The sequence below is a fragment of the Eptatretus burgeri genome, chromosome 5, assembly GCF_056783735.1.
Source record: "Eptatretus burgeri isolate ZD-2024b chromosome 5, Ebu_testis_v1, whole genome shotgun sequence".
In the NCBI taxonomy this organism is placed as follows: Eukaryota; Metazoa; Chordata; class Myxini; order Myxiniformes; family Myxinidae; genus Eptatretus; species Eptatretus burgeri.
The window spans coordinates 51,900,850-51,916,540 of NC_140965.1; the positions used below are offsets into that span (position 1 = coordinate 51,900,850).

The 15,691-nt window shown below is 40.7% G+C and overlaps 1 long non-coding RNA gene across 2 annotated transcripts in view; it reads right to left on the bottom strand.

Moving 5' to 3' along the window:
- Positions 1-6,839, bottom strand: part of LOC147026435 (uncharacterized) — a 168,721-nt gene extending 161,882 nt beyond the window's left edge. For both annotated transcript variants that reach the window (XR_015058342.1, XR_015058341.1), the window contains exons 1-3: positions 6,389-6,839; positions 5,530-5,617; positions 1,370-1,458 (exon numbers count right to left, since the gene is read on the bottom strand). This is a non-coding gene — a long non-coding RNA (uncharacterized LOC147026435). The remainder of the gene's footprint in view (positions 1-1,369; positions 1,459-5,529; positions 5,618-6,388) is intronic.
- Positions 6,840-15,691: the final 8,852 nt, after the last annotated feature.

Sequence of the window (15,691 nt, forward strand, 5' to 3'; positions counted from 1 at the left end):
CTTTCAAAGGGATATTGAAAAGGTGCAAATTTAAACAAATATGGAAAGTGTTTTATAAATCGTGATCCAAGGCTTTTACATCGAACAACATTCAGGGCAGGTGTACATAGCAACATGACATGAATGAAATCCATCAGCTTATCGAGTTAATTTCACTTGTAGGGGAGAGGAGGGGGAGGAAGAGTGGAGCACGCACAGGCACATGGACAGGATTTTTTGGGGGGGAGGGGGGCATGAAGGAGGTTGATGTGTGAAGAATGAACAAACACCGACAACACATTCACTTTTTGAAGACACCCTCTCAGAGACATCACAATCAATGCACATGTATGCAATTGCTCATCCATCCTTAAAAGGCTGTGGTTCCTGGTCCTGTCACTTCCCATTCTGCTGAAGAAAAATTCTGCATTTATTTTCTCCATAACCTTTGTTATCTTAAGCATCTCCATAAGATCCCCTCGTAATTGCCTCCTTTCTACGCCTTCAGCCGCTCCTCGTAGCTTAGTTCAGCCAACTCGGTATACATTTAAATTTACTACAAGGGCATCAGCAGACATTTAACAAATCAATGCAGCGTTTGGATTTGAACCTCAGATCACTGTAAAGGCAATGTGGTCAGATAAGAATGCCAAACCCAGAACTTGCAGTAAATTCAGTGGTATGAGCAAAGACTCCTGAAGTACGTTTAATACTTCCATGAAAGCGCAGTTTAAGGAGGAAATAATACGCAACATCAAGCTACCATATATTTCAAAGAATTAGGACATTATTACAAATATTAATGAGCAAAAAGTAATCAGAAAAATTATATCACAAGAGTGGCAAGACCCAGTGCTATTCAAATTTAATGCATGTAATCGAAAAGATCTTTTTGAACCAATAAAAGTAAAAAATCTTTAAGAACTAATAAAAGTAGATGAACTTCAAGGAGGATTTTCTGGCTCAGTGGCCATTATGGGAAGATAATATAAAGAACACATACAGACTCATTTCAATCATACAAGGATGATCTATGAACAATATAATATCATGCTTTCTGCTATAAAGGAGAGAAGGAAGCCATAATCAATGTTGTATAATATCTGCCTTGAGCAAGAACCCTCTGAAGGACATCCAAGCAGTTTCTAAAGGCTCTAAACTCTCACTGCACACAAGCTGCGAATCCGATGAAGGACCGTGCAAATTGTGTTCTATCTGTTCATCAGTCACTAATTAGAGCAAATTATACCAAATGGTACCACAGGACATAATGTGACAGGGGCAGGAGTCAGGGTGTCGTTACAATTATCTTGGTGGTGTTAAGAAAACAACGACGACTAATAGTTCCCAGACCTTTGACTAATGGATGTGGTTATCTTCCGTGACTGACCTGATCGATAACTGCTTGCTGAGAAGCTCCGGGAAATCTTCATCTCTCGTCTTTCCAGGGCCAACAGAGACAGCTTGAAGTTTAACCTGCTGTGACAAAGACATGGGCCTTTTATTTGAAATGTATGTTTCACACTGGAGCTGTAAACAATCTTAAGCACATAAACTCTTCGAGCATCTTTCTTGTGCAAGGAAACTTGCTGTTTTTATGTGATTTTTGTTTAATGAAGTTGTCGAACTCTCTCTTTCTTTGGACATGCAGTGTTTACAGACACAATTGCCAAATTCATGAATGGCACGGGTGGAAACCCTGACATAATTTCCTCATTCTGCTTTAAACTCAATCTCTATATTTTCATTCCAATCACAAAACATTCATACTATATATAAAAACGAAATACAATGTTACAAACACTCGTGAGGTAAACAAAGAGAAACACCATTCTGAAGGTACATCTGGATAGGGAGCAGCTTCATTCAGATTGAAACTCAAAATCATAATTGTATTCAGGAATTTATGAAACCCCCAACCCTCCTTAGGACAGCAGCTGGACCACAAAACGTTCCGCAAGAGGTTTGGCGGGGCTAGCCCAAAAACTGAGGGAGTAATTTGGGGACGGATCTGGGGCTCGGGGCTTGCCCCGAGGGGAAGCACGCGGGTCCATCCCGAACTCCCGGTCCTGAGACCACCAGGCACCAACGGCACCAGCGGGTTGCCAGGCAACCACGGATGCTGATTAGCACTGCCAATTCAGGCAGGGTTACACTACCTCATGTGATACCTTACCTGTGGATGGCTGAGTCAATTGGGGTCTCGTGCCCTCAGTGCACAGCCAAGCAGTACGGTGAGTGTGTGCTGGCTAACAAAGCAAATCAGGTGAGATTTACTTTGTTAGTATGAGCTCAAAAAAACATTTTTGAGTGCTTTATCATGAAGAAATTATTCCAGTCTGTTCCAACATAGCCTAGCTGTGGGTGCATACCATATAGGACCCTTTAATTTTAAAGCCGGTCTTCACCTGCACCATTGGCAGTTAAAGAAATTAAATGAATTTGTTCAAATAATGACTTTGTCCACAAAAGAGTTGCTGTTTAACGTAGAACAACCCTCGAGACATCGAAAAGTTTAATTGCCCATGAAATAAACATTACAGATAAGCCACCATGTTGCCTGCTCGTCTGTGCATGCGTCCCCATGTAAACATTATTACTTCATTTTAAAGTGTCCTTTATCACCAAATTTGTTTTCAATACCTGTCGATCAAGTACCTTGTGAAACCCCCAAAAATTTGAACAAAAGTTGCAATTGCAACAGATTGTGTCCCTTTAAGGTCCAATTCGATTATTTGAAGTTTAATGCATTTTCCTTATGAAAAAACTGTTTTTGTTCAGATTTTCAACCAATTTATTGCAGATGAGTTTGAATCTGGATGAGCGACAAGAAAAAGTGGAAATAGAAATCAAATCAGAGTTAAGTAAAGCCATGAGGCTGCTTAAAAGATTTGCAAGGCCTCACATTCCCCATACAAAATCTCTACACGACCTAAATTCATCAAATTTCAGCGGTTTTCATGGAAATTGTTTTCATCGAGTCTGAGCTTACATTATCAAATACCAAAAGTGAAAACAGAAATCGAAAAAAACTTAAAGGCCCTGTCACACCTTGACAATTTAGCCAGCGTATGCCTGAGGTATGCAAAATTTGGCTAAAACGCTGGCACATGTCGAATACGTTATGGGTAAGTTTGTATACATTAAGAGCACACTGGCATACGTCGTAGTACACTGGCATACATCGTAGTACGCTGGCATACGTCGTAGTATGTCGATGGTGTTCGACAAATTCTCCATGCTTGACATTTTTTGACGTATGCCAGCGTATGACTCACACGTTCCGCATAATGCTGGCCATAAGTTGAAGGCACGTTACGCGATCATTGACACACGTTACTTGTAAGTTACTCATAAGTCGAAACACATTGAGGTAATGTTTAGCGTACCCGAAACTTATTTCTAACCTATGAGTAACGTGTTGTGGGCACGTTACGCGATCGTTGACACACGTTACTTGTACGTTACTCATAAGTCAAAACACGTCAATGTAATGGTTAGCGTCAGTGTTCCAGACTCCCTGTTTTTATTTTTTATTTTTTCTTCAGTATGACGGTAATGTTAACACTTTTATTTCTAGTGCGGTGATAATATAATATAATATAATTAATAGGCTGCCACTCAACGATTTAAATCATAACCGCACTAGAAATCGAAGTGTCAACATCACCGTCATACCGAAGAAAAAAAAAAAAAAACAGGGAGTCTGGAACACTGACGCCAAACATTACATTGACATGTTTCGACTTATGAGTAACGTACAAGTAACGTATGTCGACGTGTGTCAACGATCGCGTAGCGTGCCTACAACACATTACTCATAGGTTAGAAATAAGTTTCGGGTCCACTAAACATTACCTCGATGTGTTTCGACTTATGAGTAACTTACAAGTAACGTGTCGACGTGTGTCTACGATTGCGTAACGTGCCTACAACTTATGGCCAGCATTATGCGGAACGTGTGAGTCATACGCTGGCATACGTCAAAAAATTTCAAGCATGGAACATTGTACTCTGCCTATGACGACGTATGCCAGTGTGCTATTAACGTATACAAAACTTACCCACAACATATTCAACGTGTGCCAGCTTGGTTCGGCAAATTTTTCAGTCATCGGCATACGCTGGCTAAAACGTCAAGGTGTGACAGCGGCTTCACACTTCGATGTCCAGTGCGGTTTTGATTTGAATCGTCGAGCCGCAGCCTATGAATAGCCTACGCCACGTGATCGTCGGCGATACGCTGCCGTGCTATGCACAAGTTAGACTATCGTTGGGCATAGGTTGTGAACGCTGACAACACGCTCAGCATTCGTTGGTATAAGTTATCTATATGTGATTAAAACGTTCTGTGTGCGTTACTAATACATTATGCATACGTCCAACACGTTATTATACGCCCAAAACTTTTTTCAAAACATCAATAGTTCAGCGTACTCCAGTGTTTCACATACATTTTGAAACCTTGCCATACGCTGGCTAAAATGTCAAGGTGTGATAGGGCCTTAAGATAAAGTCACGAGGCCGTTTTGAAGCATATGGAAGCATTCTCGGGGTCGGACATCCGGGAACTTCGCCGACCCATAATCCAATGTCCGCATAGCAATGCTGGCGAAGGGGAAAACAAAGTACCTCGTTCGCCCGGATCACCCTGCTGTGTGTTGCAGCGGTGTATGTAGTGTTAGCGCTATCGCATGGCACTCGACTTGTACCTGTTACAAGTTTGTTTCTTTCGTAGCCTTTATTACACATTATTATTTGCAACAATGCCGAAAAGTTGCTGTATTTTTAGTTGTACTAATAACAAGGCAAAAAATTCAGAACTCTTCTTTTATCTCATACCAATTTGGGCTACTGAACCAGAGAGGAGACTTATGTGGCTTAGAGCCATGAGACAAAAAATTTGTGGGCTTCCAGTGATCGGTAGTTTATCATTGCCTCAAGTGTAAACACTCCTGAGATTAAAAAGAAAAATATATTCTGTGGTTAGTTATTAAAATAGTACCAGGGCAATTAAGCAACGGTACATTATGCAAAAACATTAATACCTTGGCCCTTGATTGCCATTAATAGGATTAGAACTTACAAACTAAATGCAATGACAATGTGTCGGCCTTTCCGTTAAGTTCACTGCGGTCTTGTCCTCAGCCCAGGTGCTTCAACTTAGCAGCACAAGAAATAGCCATGCACTGCTACATCATTACAAAACGTAGAGACACACAGGCACACATGCTCACTCACATACGACAACGCTCATAGACACAGTCATACACATAATTAAAATCAGGGATAAGAAAGAATTTATACAACATGAATGTGAGCAATATTTTAATCATTCATTGACATTCTTGCTGGGTCAGTGAGTGACCCACAACTAGTACAGATGACTTACTGTCACACAGTACAGACAAGGCAGGTCAATTAAAACTATTACTAACTAGCCACATCAGCTCGGGAGTTCATAAATAATTGAAATAATATATTAACACTCCAGTACAGTAATATTTGATAATACACAGTTAAAACTTGGTTTAAAATTGAATTACATACCTGGTGTCTTGACGAGATACGTGTTTACGTCCGGGTATTGCACATTTGGCCATTCCTTCGGGTTGTCGATCCACGAATCACCAGGGTACTGGTAGGGACAAGAATCAAGGCCAATTAACTGTATTTTGGCTCGATATCTGGCCAATGCATCACCTGACAAATGTTCTATATATTGAAATGACATTGCAAACACTTGGGTGAACACAATGTATCAACATTTATCTGAAATACATCGACAGAAAAAAACAAATCACCCGGCTTTGCGCGCAAGTAAACCACGATGTACGTGTGTCTGCGATCGCTGCTGCGTTTGTTTTCCCCTTTGCCAATATGGCGGTCGCGTTACCAAGTGAAGTCACGTGACTGTGACGTATGTCCGACCTCAAGAATCGGGAAGCTCCTCACGTTGCTTATATAAATGCACAAAACGATGTAAAAAAACCAAAAAAAAACGACAAAAAAACACCCCATTTTGACAAACCTTGCTGCAATCAAGTGTTAAGCTACCTTAGCAACTGTGAAAAGTGAAAGCAGAAATTGAATTTCCGTTCAAATAAACGCGTGATGCCGTTCAAAGCAAAAACCTCCATTCTCAAGAGAAATCCTTTCCAATGCCGTAAAACACGATTTTTTTAAAGTATCCATGTGTAATCCTCATATAATCTAACTGATTATAGCATCAGGCATGTGACGAAATGCATGACTTGTGTGAAAAAAATTCATTTTGACATCTATATTAGCAAAAAAAAAACTGGCGTGGCCTAGCATCTAACCGAGGCCTCACTCACAAGGCCGTCAACTAGGCCCGATCTTAAAACATTAACTCGTTCATTATACATGATAAAAACACACAACTTACCTTCTTCTCAGGACACCCTTGTCTCTCCAAACATGCAGTTGTCTCACGATGGTCTGAACCCGGCTCACTTTCCCTGTTTGTGGGTGAACAACCCAACGGTTGGTGAATTGTGCTTCAAAATGGCAAATTAAGACCACCTTTGAGGGAGAGCGAGGTGTCTGAGGATGTATGGAGGCGTCTGAAGAGTGCCTGATTAAGGATATAATTAAATATGGCCGAATAATTATCTTCAAAAGAGGTGTATTAATTAACCAAAACACCCAATTTTCACTCGTGCACTTCCTTGGAGTTCCCTCAGTATGCATGCAAAGTTTCAGGCTGCTAGTTTTTTTTTTAATTTTGTATACCCTGTCAAGGCTCGTATGAGAGCTAACACACAATGCACAGCAAGGGGGGCATGAGACAAGAGGGGTGGGAGTGGGAAGGACAAAACAGTGGGGAACAGAGACATTAGGAGATCTGTGGAAGGGAGAGGGATCTGGTGGGGAACATGTGGTGTCCAAGATGGACATTACAGGGACTTTCAGGAAGGAAAGCAGGGAATTTGAAGGAGGAGGGTTTGGGGTGGATTCACGGGGTTTCATGGTTTTGGAGTTATGGAGGTTCCTTGGATAATAAGTTAAGGGTGAAGAATAATTTTGTCTCTCAAGAGACACTGGATAGCAATGAAAAGGTTGCAGGGCCAGGCTTAATGGCAGAGCTGAGCTGTTTAGCGAGTTGAGGCATAAAACTGTACGTGTACTGAGGGAGAACAAGGAGGCCTATGCGCGAAGAATCTCTGAGGGGGTAGAGCATCACCTGTAGTCAACTGACTCTTCTCCTGCTTACAGGAGAAATCCAAACCCATCCCTCGGTGTGCTGCAGTTAGAGCAGAGGGTGGTGGGCTCTTGACCGAGGAGTCCAAAGTGAAGACCAGGTAGGCCGGTTACTTTGAGTGGCTGTACCAGGCTGATCCACCAGCTGTTGAGTTGGATGTCAGTGGTGTTACTATCCCGATTGCTGACCCTCCAATAAACTGTGATCCACCTTCGTTTGTGGAAACACGGGCTGTGCTGAACGAGTTGAAATGGGATAAAGATCCTGGGATCTGTGGCATCCATGGTGAACTTTTCAAGGCTGGTTGAAATTCTGTACTCATGTCGTTACATGCAGTTCTGTGTTCTGCCTGAAGTACAGGCATCATTGCAACTGACTGGAAGAGGGGCCTTGTTGTCCCTTTCTGGAAAGGGAAGGGTGATTCCCAGGATTGCAACAACAACCGAGGTGTGACACTGCTGTCAGTGCCGGGCAAGGTCTTTGCTCGGATAATTCTTGATAGGGTTTGCCACCATCTGCTTGAGCAACAGCACCCAGAGCAGTCAAACTTTATAGCAGGGACTGCTTCCAGCCAATCTCTGCAAAGCGTTTGATTCAGTAAATTGTGATGTCCTCTGGAGGATTCTTGGTCTTCGTAGGGTGCCACCAAAACGGATCAATCTGATGCCTGAACAATACTCTGGTACTGAGAGTGCTGTGAGATGTGGTGATACCATCTCTGACTTATTTTCAGTTGTTAATGGAGTTTGTCAGGTGTGTGTACTGGCCCCCACACGTTTCAGCACTTGTATGGACTGGATTCTCGAGAGGATGTCGGAGCGATCAAGCTGCAGTGCATCATTTGGGAATGTCAGGATATCAGACCTTGATTTCGTAGATTATGCAGTGATCTTTGTGGAGAAATGATATCCTTTTGGGGGCCCTCGAGGTGCTGACTGAGAAGTCAAATTCTCTGGGATTATAGTCAAAGCTAACATCCAGGCTTTCTTTGATATAATGGATGCTGCTATCTTGTCTGCTTCTGTTTTTGTTGAGGATGTTGATGTCACAGAGAGTTTCATTTATCTTGGCACTGATATTCACTTCTTAGCTAGCCGTGAGCCAGAGGTGAATGGACGTCTGGGTCGGACCTGGAGAATCGTAGATTCACTGGATCATGGGGTGTAGTGCTGTTGGTACCTGTGCAGGAAGACAAAAGTCCAAGTCTTCAGGTCCTTGGTGTTTCCAGTCTTGCTCTATGGATGTGAGACTTGGAGTCTGACCAGGGATCTGAGATGGAGACTTAATTCCTTTGGTACCAGTTCTCTTCGGAGAATCCTTGGCTGTTGCTGGTCAGACTATGTCCAACTAGCGGTTGCTGAGAGAGACTCAAATGAGATTTTTTACCCTCATAGTCTGTGAGCATCAGCTGTGGCTGTATGGACATGTGTCTCATTTTCCTGATGCTGATCCTGCTCACCAGATTCTCTCAGCGAGGGAGCCTTGTGAGTGAAGGAGGCCAATGGGCCAACCAGGTGCCTCGTGGTTGCAGCAGGTTGATCAGCATCTCAAGGAGATGGGGATGGGCCAGGTATCTGCCTGGTGGATGGCCAGACAGAGGCCCCTGGAGTACCGGCGGAAAGTGGACACAGCAACGCGCTGCTCTGGCGCATGCTTGACCTGTCACCGAAAGAGGAAGGAGACTATGTTTTAACACTGTCTGTCTGTTTGTTACTTGCAAAATCAAAGATTTTTCAAGTATATTACGGTCAGTCGATTTTGTTATTCTGTCTGTCTGTTTATTTGTCTGTCGGTTTAATTGTCCACAGGTCTCAATTCTAAACCGATCTTCATGAAACTTTACCAGACTGTAGTGGTCGTCTCAACTGAGAAGCCTATTGATTTTGAGGTCAAATATCAAATGTCATCTTGAGATCAGATTTCTAAAATCGACATTTTTCATCCGATTGACTTAAAATTTTAACAAGATTTGCATATTGCATCACCGAATTGGGAAACCAATTATTTTGAGATAAAAAGGTCAAATGTCAACTGTACGTCAAACCTCTGAAATCATCAATTTCAATCTGAAAAATAATCAATTTTCATCCCATTGACCTGAGCTTTGATTGAGATTATCAATTTTAATATTAATGAAATGGACAATTTGATGTATCCATGGCAACCTTTGGGGAGGGGGGGTGGATTTTGCAAGTATCGTGCTCTGCACGACATATTTTTCTTGTTTGTTTGTGTGCAGGATACCTCAAAAAGTTGTTTATGGATTCGGATGAAATTCGGTGGACAGGTTTGGTGTGTGACAAGGAAGAATTGTTTTGATTCTGCTGAAGATCCATATCCAGATCGAGGTATGAGAGTTTCTAAATTTTTAAATGATTCTTCACCTTTGAGAGATAGGGCCAAAAATGATATACAGCACGATATTTCAAAGAAAAATTGAGCCCGACATATTCTACTGGTTGAGTTATTGCATGGTGGAGGTATGCGCTCCACCAAGTGGCCTTCTAGTTTACATTAGAATTGACTCAATAACTTCAACAAGATAAATTGTTTTGCTGAATTGGACAACTACTCAATTTTTCTTGCACCAAGGTTGCAAGGGTATCCAGATGAAAGAAAACATGGAACTTTTCCAAGAAAACACGATTTGAAAACATTGTCAAAATTACGTAACAAGGCAATAGATTTCCAGGGACCTCTGCAATGTGGATGGTTGACGAAGAACAATGGGAGAATATTTTTTATTTCTGCAAAGTTTCCCACCGAAAAAATTCACACGGGAAATGACGCAGAATCAAGAAAGTGCTCCATTGTGCATGCTTTTCATCTTTCCTGCCAATCATCAATTTCATGAATCTGTGAGCAAATGATTTGGAATCTTTTAGCCAAAAGGCCGTTGTTGTCTAATTAGCTGCGCACAGTCATCGTCTTACTGATCGCTGATACTTCGTAAGCAGAGCAAAGCACGTGTTGGTGGATGCATCCCTTCGGATCTGAAAACAAGACAAAGAGAAAACTTGTCAAGGCCTCAATTAACCAGGACGTTTTTTATCCCGGATCATGCTCCAATCGAGTACTGATAATGCACACACAAACCACTTGCGTTGCCCAGATGTTGATGTAAACATGATTAGTTTGATGCAAGGTGTTAATTGGATAGTTCTGCATATTTCCATTGCTTGCATATATTCACCACTGAGCTATCTTTTCCGAGTTTTATCCCTGACGGTGGGATATAAATAAAAGCTGCTGTTCTGATGCAGTGCCAGTAGGGAGCGGTGCATCCCAGAGCACAACATACTTTGAATTTGGATGTATATTTATTTTTCATGACCGCTTACATGTTGTGAACGTTAACAAACCCATGGTAGCGAGCTTTCAAAATGAGTAGGCCATTTTCTGCCAACATCACGATGAAATTCTCAACTCAGGTTCATTTTTAGCTCAGCTGGACTTTAGTCAGGTGAGCTTATGTGATCAAGCAGTGTGAGTGAGTAAGTGTGTCGGTCAGTCCGTAAACACTTCAGTCATTATCGCTTGAACCAAACACATGATTTGGATGAAACTTAGCCACAAGCTTCACATCTGATGCCAAACGAAAGTGTGTTGACCGCATCAAAATCTGCGCTCATTGAGGGGGTCTACGGGGGGGGAGGTGGGGAGTTTGACCCCACAAAATAGATATTTATTTTCTTCTCCAAAACTACACACACGATTTTCGATGAAACTTGACCACAACCTTCATCACTCGTGATGCACAAAAGTTTGTTCATAGTATAAAAGAAAACTCAGGGTTGAAGAGGGTCTGCAGGGAGTTTTAGTGAATGTTGCTCCTGATCCAGGTGAGCTTCAGGCGCGTGGTCCTATTTTGACTCCCTGCAATAAGTAAGACTGCTCTTTTTGTACACAGAGTTGAGGCACATGGAAGAGATATAACACAAAACAGAACAACAAGGACGCCAAGACATAACAGAACAAAAATAACGGTGGAAAGACGGAGGGGGGATATAGGAGGGGAGGGGTGGGGGATTATACCAACAGCAGGGTGGATGCACAAAATAAAAAGCGACTTCGAGGGAGAAAGCACATGGGGAACAAGATCGAATGAGCTAAGAGCCAAGTCCTCTTAATGATGACGTCATAAAAAACGAATATGACGTCATTGTGATGAATCAGGTTTGCGATAAATTATCTGTGCTAATGCCCGGCTTGATTCCTGCAAACAAAATTCAAACAGCTTGCCTAGTTTTGGAGATAATGGCATCGGCGATTTCCATTAGCGGCGATATTATGACGTCAACTTTTTTTCTAGGAAGAATTTCCAAAATCGGAGATGGTTACTGCCTGCGCGTGGGCTTTCTGCATATACATGGCAAGTTTCACGAAGATCCGATGAAAACTCTGGGTTGTGAAACAAAAACTGTCAAAAAATAGGAATGACATCATAAAAATTGATATGACGTCATAGTGATGTATCATATGTGCGGTAATTCATCTCTGCTAATGCCCTGTTCGATTCCCGCAAACAGAATTCAAGAAGCTTGCCCAGTTTGAGATAATTTTTTAGGCGATTTCCATTAGCGGAGATATTTTGACATCATAACTTCTTTTTCTCGGAGGGATTTTCAAAATCGGAGATGGTTACTGTCTGCGCAGGGAATTTTTACATATGTATGCCAAGTTTCAGGAAGTTTCGATGAAAACTGTAGGCTGTGAAACAAATGAAACAAAAAACAAAAAGTCAAAAAATAGGAATGACGTCATAAAAATTGATATGACGTCATAGTGATGTATCATATGTGCGGTAATTCATCTCTGCAAATGCCCTGTTCGATTCCTACAAACAGAATTCAAAAAGCTTGCCGAGTTTCGGAGATAATTTTTTAGGCGATTTCCATTAGCGGAGATATTTTGACGTCATAACTTTTTTTCTAGGAGGAATTTTCAAAATCGGAGATGGTTACTGTCTGTGCAGGGTATTTTTACATATATATATATATATATATATATATATATATATATATATATATATATATATATATATATATATATATATATATGCCAAGTTTCAGGAAGTTTCGATGAAAACTGTAGGCTGTGAAACAAAAAAGTCCATAAGAACAACAACGTGAGTAAGACTTTGAGATTCTCCACGAGGATCTAAAAACGAGAGCAAGGGGAGTGTGGGACAGGGAGTAGCACATATTGGGTTAACAATCTGGATTCATAATAACCTCCGTCCACCTTGGGTGGCAGAGATAACGAATTATATTAAAAAAAAAAAAACTAAGACGAGCATGAGAGTTTGGGGAAACCCAATAATCATGTGGAAACCCAGGAACAAATCAAATTTTCACGTGGGACAAAGGGTAAAAGTGCCACCCTCCATGCACCATTTCCAATAAATGGAGGGGACACTGCTTCTAAGGGGTACTGCATTTTTAGCAAAAAGAACACAATTTCGTAATTTTTGGGGAAAATTGTATAAATTCCTTCAAAAACGTTCCTCTCCAGACCCCCCAGTCAGAATGCTACCAAATTTGGGTTACAACATTAGGCCAGGGCCCAGATAAGCTTCAGATCCAGGGTTCCTATCTTGGCACCTCACAACTACTCTGCATGGTGAACAAGAGCGATTTGACTTTGACATCATCGGTGAAGTTTTATCCTGGTCAACATTCCACAAGTAGAATGCTGAATTTGATCGGTATGAAAATTTGTGTGGTTCATCCTGGGAAATATTTCAACATAGAAAAAATTATTATGTCATCATCCATCAATCATGTGGTTTGGCAGCCATATTTTTTTTTAAAAAGGTAAAATCTTCTCCACAACCGCTTTACAGATCAAAGTGAAACTGCACACAAATGATCAACGATCAACGAACTGAATAAAGTTTGATAACTATGATGTCATAGGTAACATGGTCTGGCAGCCATCTTGGATTTACCCTCAAACCTTGAAAAATCTTTTTCACCAGAATGGCTGGACAGATTGAGGGGAAACTTCACAGACATGTTCCCCATGACTTGGGGATGTTAAGATGATTAACAATAATTGATGTCACATGGTTCTGTAGCCATATTGGATTGATGAAAAATATTAAATAATATTAAATAATGATTCATGAACCGCTTATCCGATTGAAGCAAAATTTTCCAAGTATCATTAAACCTGAAACCCGCATACAGTGTGAAATGATAACATCAAAGGTATGGCAGCCATATTGGAAAGAAAAACAAAGCTTATCCGATCAAAGCGAAACTTCACAAACATGATCCACTACCAAATCTCGGGCAGAATTCAAATTTTCAATGCCATTGGTCCTGTGGTTTGGCAACCACATAAGTTTGAAAACTCCGAAAATTGAAAAACCTTTTTCTCCAAAACTGCTTATCAGATCAATATGAAACATGTTGCATTACATGGAGCAAGGGCAGTGAATCACAACTGCAAAGTTTCACATCAATTGTGATAGCGGTTTCTAAAATATGAATTTTTAAAATATTTTCCTTGAAACCAATATTTTTGCCACACCTCATGACTGATGACATCATTAGTAAGTCAAATGTATGCAGTAATGGCAGTGGATCATAACTGCAAATTCTAGTATTGATAGGTTCAATGTTTTCAGAGGAATAATTGTTTCATTACCTCTTTAATACCAACGTGGCTGCCACATCATGTGACTGATGAAATCAAGGTTAACTAAGATATTTGTAGCAACAGTACTAGATCATAACTGCAAAGTCTCACATCAAAAGACTAAGTGGTTTCAGAGAAATATATATTTTTTAATGTGATTGACTCGGCATGGGGAATATTGGTTGAAAATTTCAACATCGTCGGTCACATGGTCTTGCAGCCATGTTTGACAAAAAGCCTTATCCGATCAACCCAAAACTCCAAAGACATGATCGGCCTCCCATTCGTGATTTGATAAAGAGGACATTGCGGGTCAGGTGTCCAATCGAAGCAGGGTTGTATCGAAGCGGGGTGGCGGCGTGATTTTTTTTTTCACCATAGAAATTTCATGACATTTTCATCATAGATGCAACTCCTCAGGTAGAATGTTTTTGTGATAAGTATGACATCATAGGTCACGTGGTATGGCAGCCATGTTGGAAAAATGGAAAAACTTTGGACCTCTGTATCTCTGAAACCACATGGAGGAAAAAAATTGAAACTTAGCACATGTGAAGTACTCCCCCTGGGAAACAAGGGTGATTATTTTTGATGATGTCATATGTGTCTTCAATATGACGTCATAATATGATACCAGGGTGTTCATGAATAATTAGTCGGACACATGGTCTGGCAGCCATTTTGGTTTTAACGAAATTCTTTAAAAAAAATCTTTCTCTTGAACTGCTTCATCAATCGATGTGAATTGGCACAGTTATGATTGAGTAGACATGTGGAATATATGTTTGAAATAGCAACATGGTCTGGCAGCCAGAATTATTTAATGTTTTAAAACTGGGTTCAGGGATTTAAATCAAACTTGATACAAGTATGCAGAATGATGTAATAATGAGGGTGGAGGCATATGTGGTGATGTCGAAAGTTGTCGTTCTAGTATAAAAGGGTCATTCTCACATAATTGACAGATTGATGTCACATGTCTTTAAGTGGCCTCATTTCATGAAATTTCAGGCATTTTCGGCAAAGTTATGGACCATATATCTTTGCCCTGGGTAGTGTTCAAATATTCCCATCGTTTGAGATCATAAAATTACAATAAATAGGAAAAAATGAGGTTGTTCTCTCAGTCTGATGCAATTTTTGCAGTCACAATACCCACATTACCATGTTCATGTCCCAAAAAAGCGTCAATAAATTATCCGAATTTTACAAGAATTCATGTAGGGTTCCTTCTTAATTCAATATCTTCCGTATTAGAGTCTAAATACCACCGAAAACTGTACCACAATACAGTGGATTTTGTGCCCGTCACTCAATTTCGTCATTACCGCAACGAAAACACCCTACCAGTGGATATTAGAACTGTGAGCCAATTAAGCGATCACATCAAGTGATCGTGACGTGGCGTTCGGTTCTTGTACCCCCATTTTAGAATTATTTTTCAAGTTTGGTCATGCAGTTTGGGTGCAAAAACTCCTCAAAAGTTGGCAAGGTGAGTCCGTATGCTTATTCAACGTCAGTACCGTACATGCCCGATTGACCATACATATGAATTTCAACAGATATTATGTACACTAACGTAGAGAATGCTTTTAAATGCTAAAGTTTTTGACAATTCATGGTGTGTCTGCTTCCCGGTCTGGTCACTACGAGGCGTTGTATGTTGATTTCGTCATTACCGTAACACCATTACCGTAACATTTTAGTTTCGTTACGGTAAAGATGATTTGTGTTACGGTAATGATTTTTGCACTTTATGTCCACGATTTCTCATCAAACATCGTGGTATTTATTTCTTATTGATGACAACTTTTTCTTATGTTTCTCAATAAACATGATGGA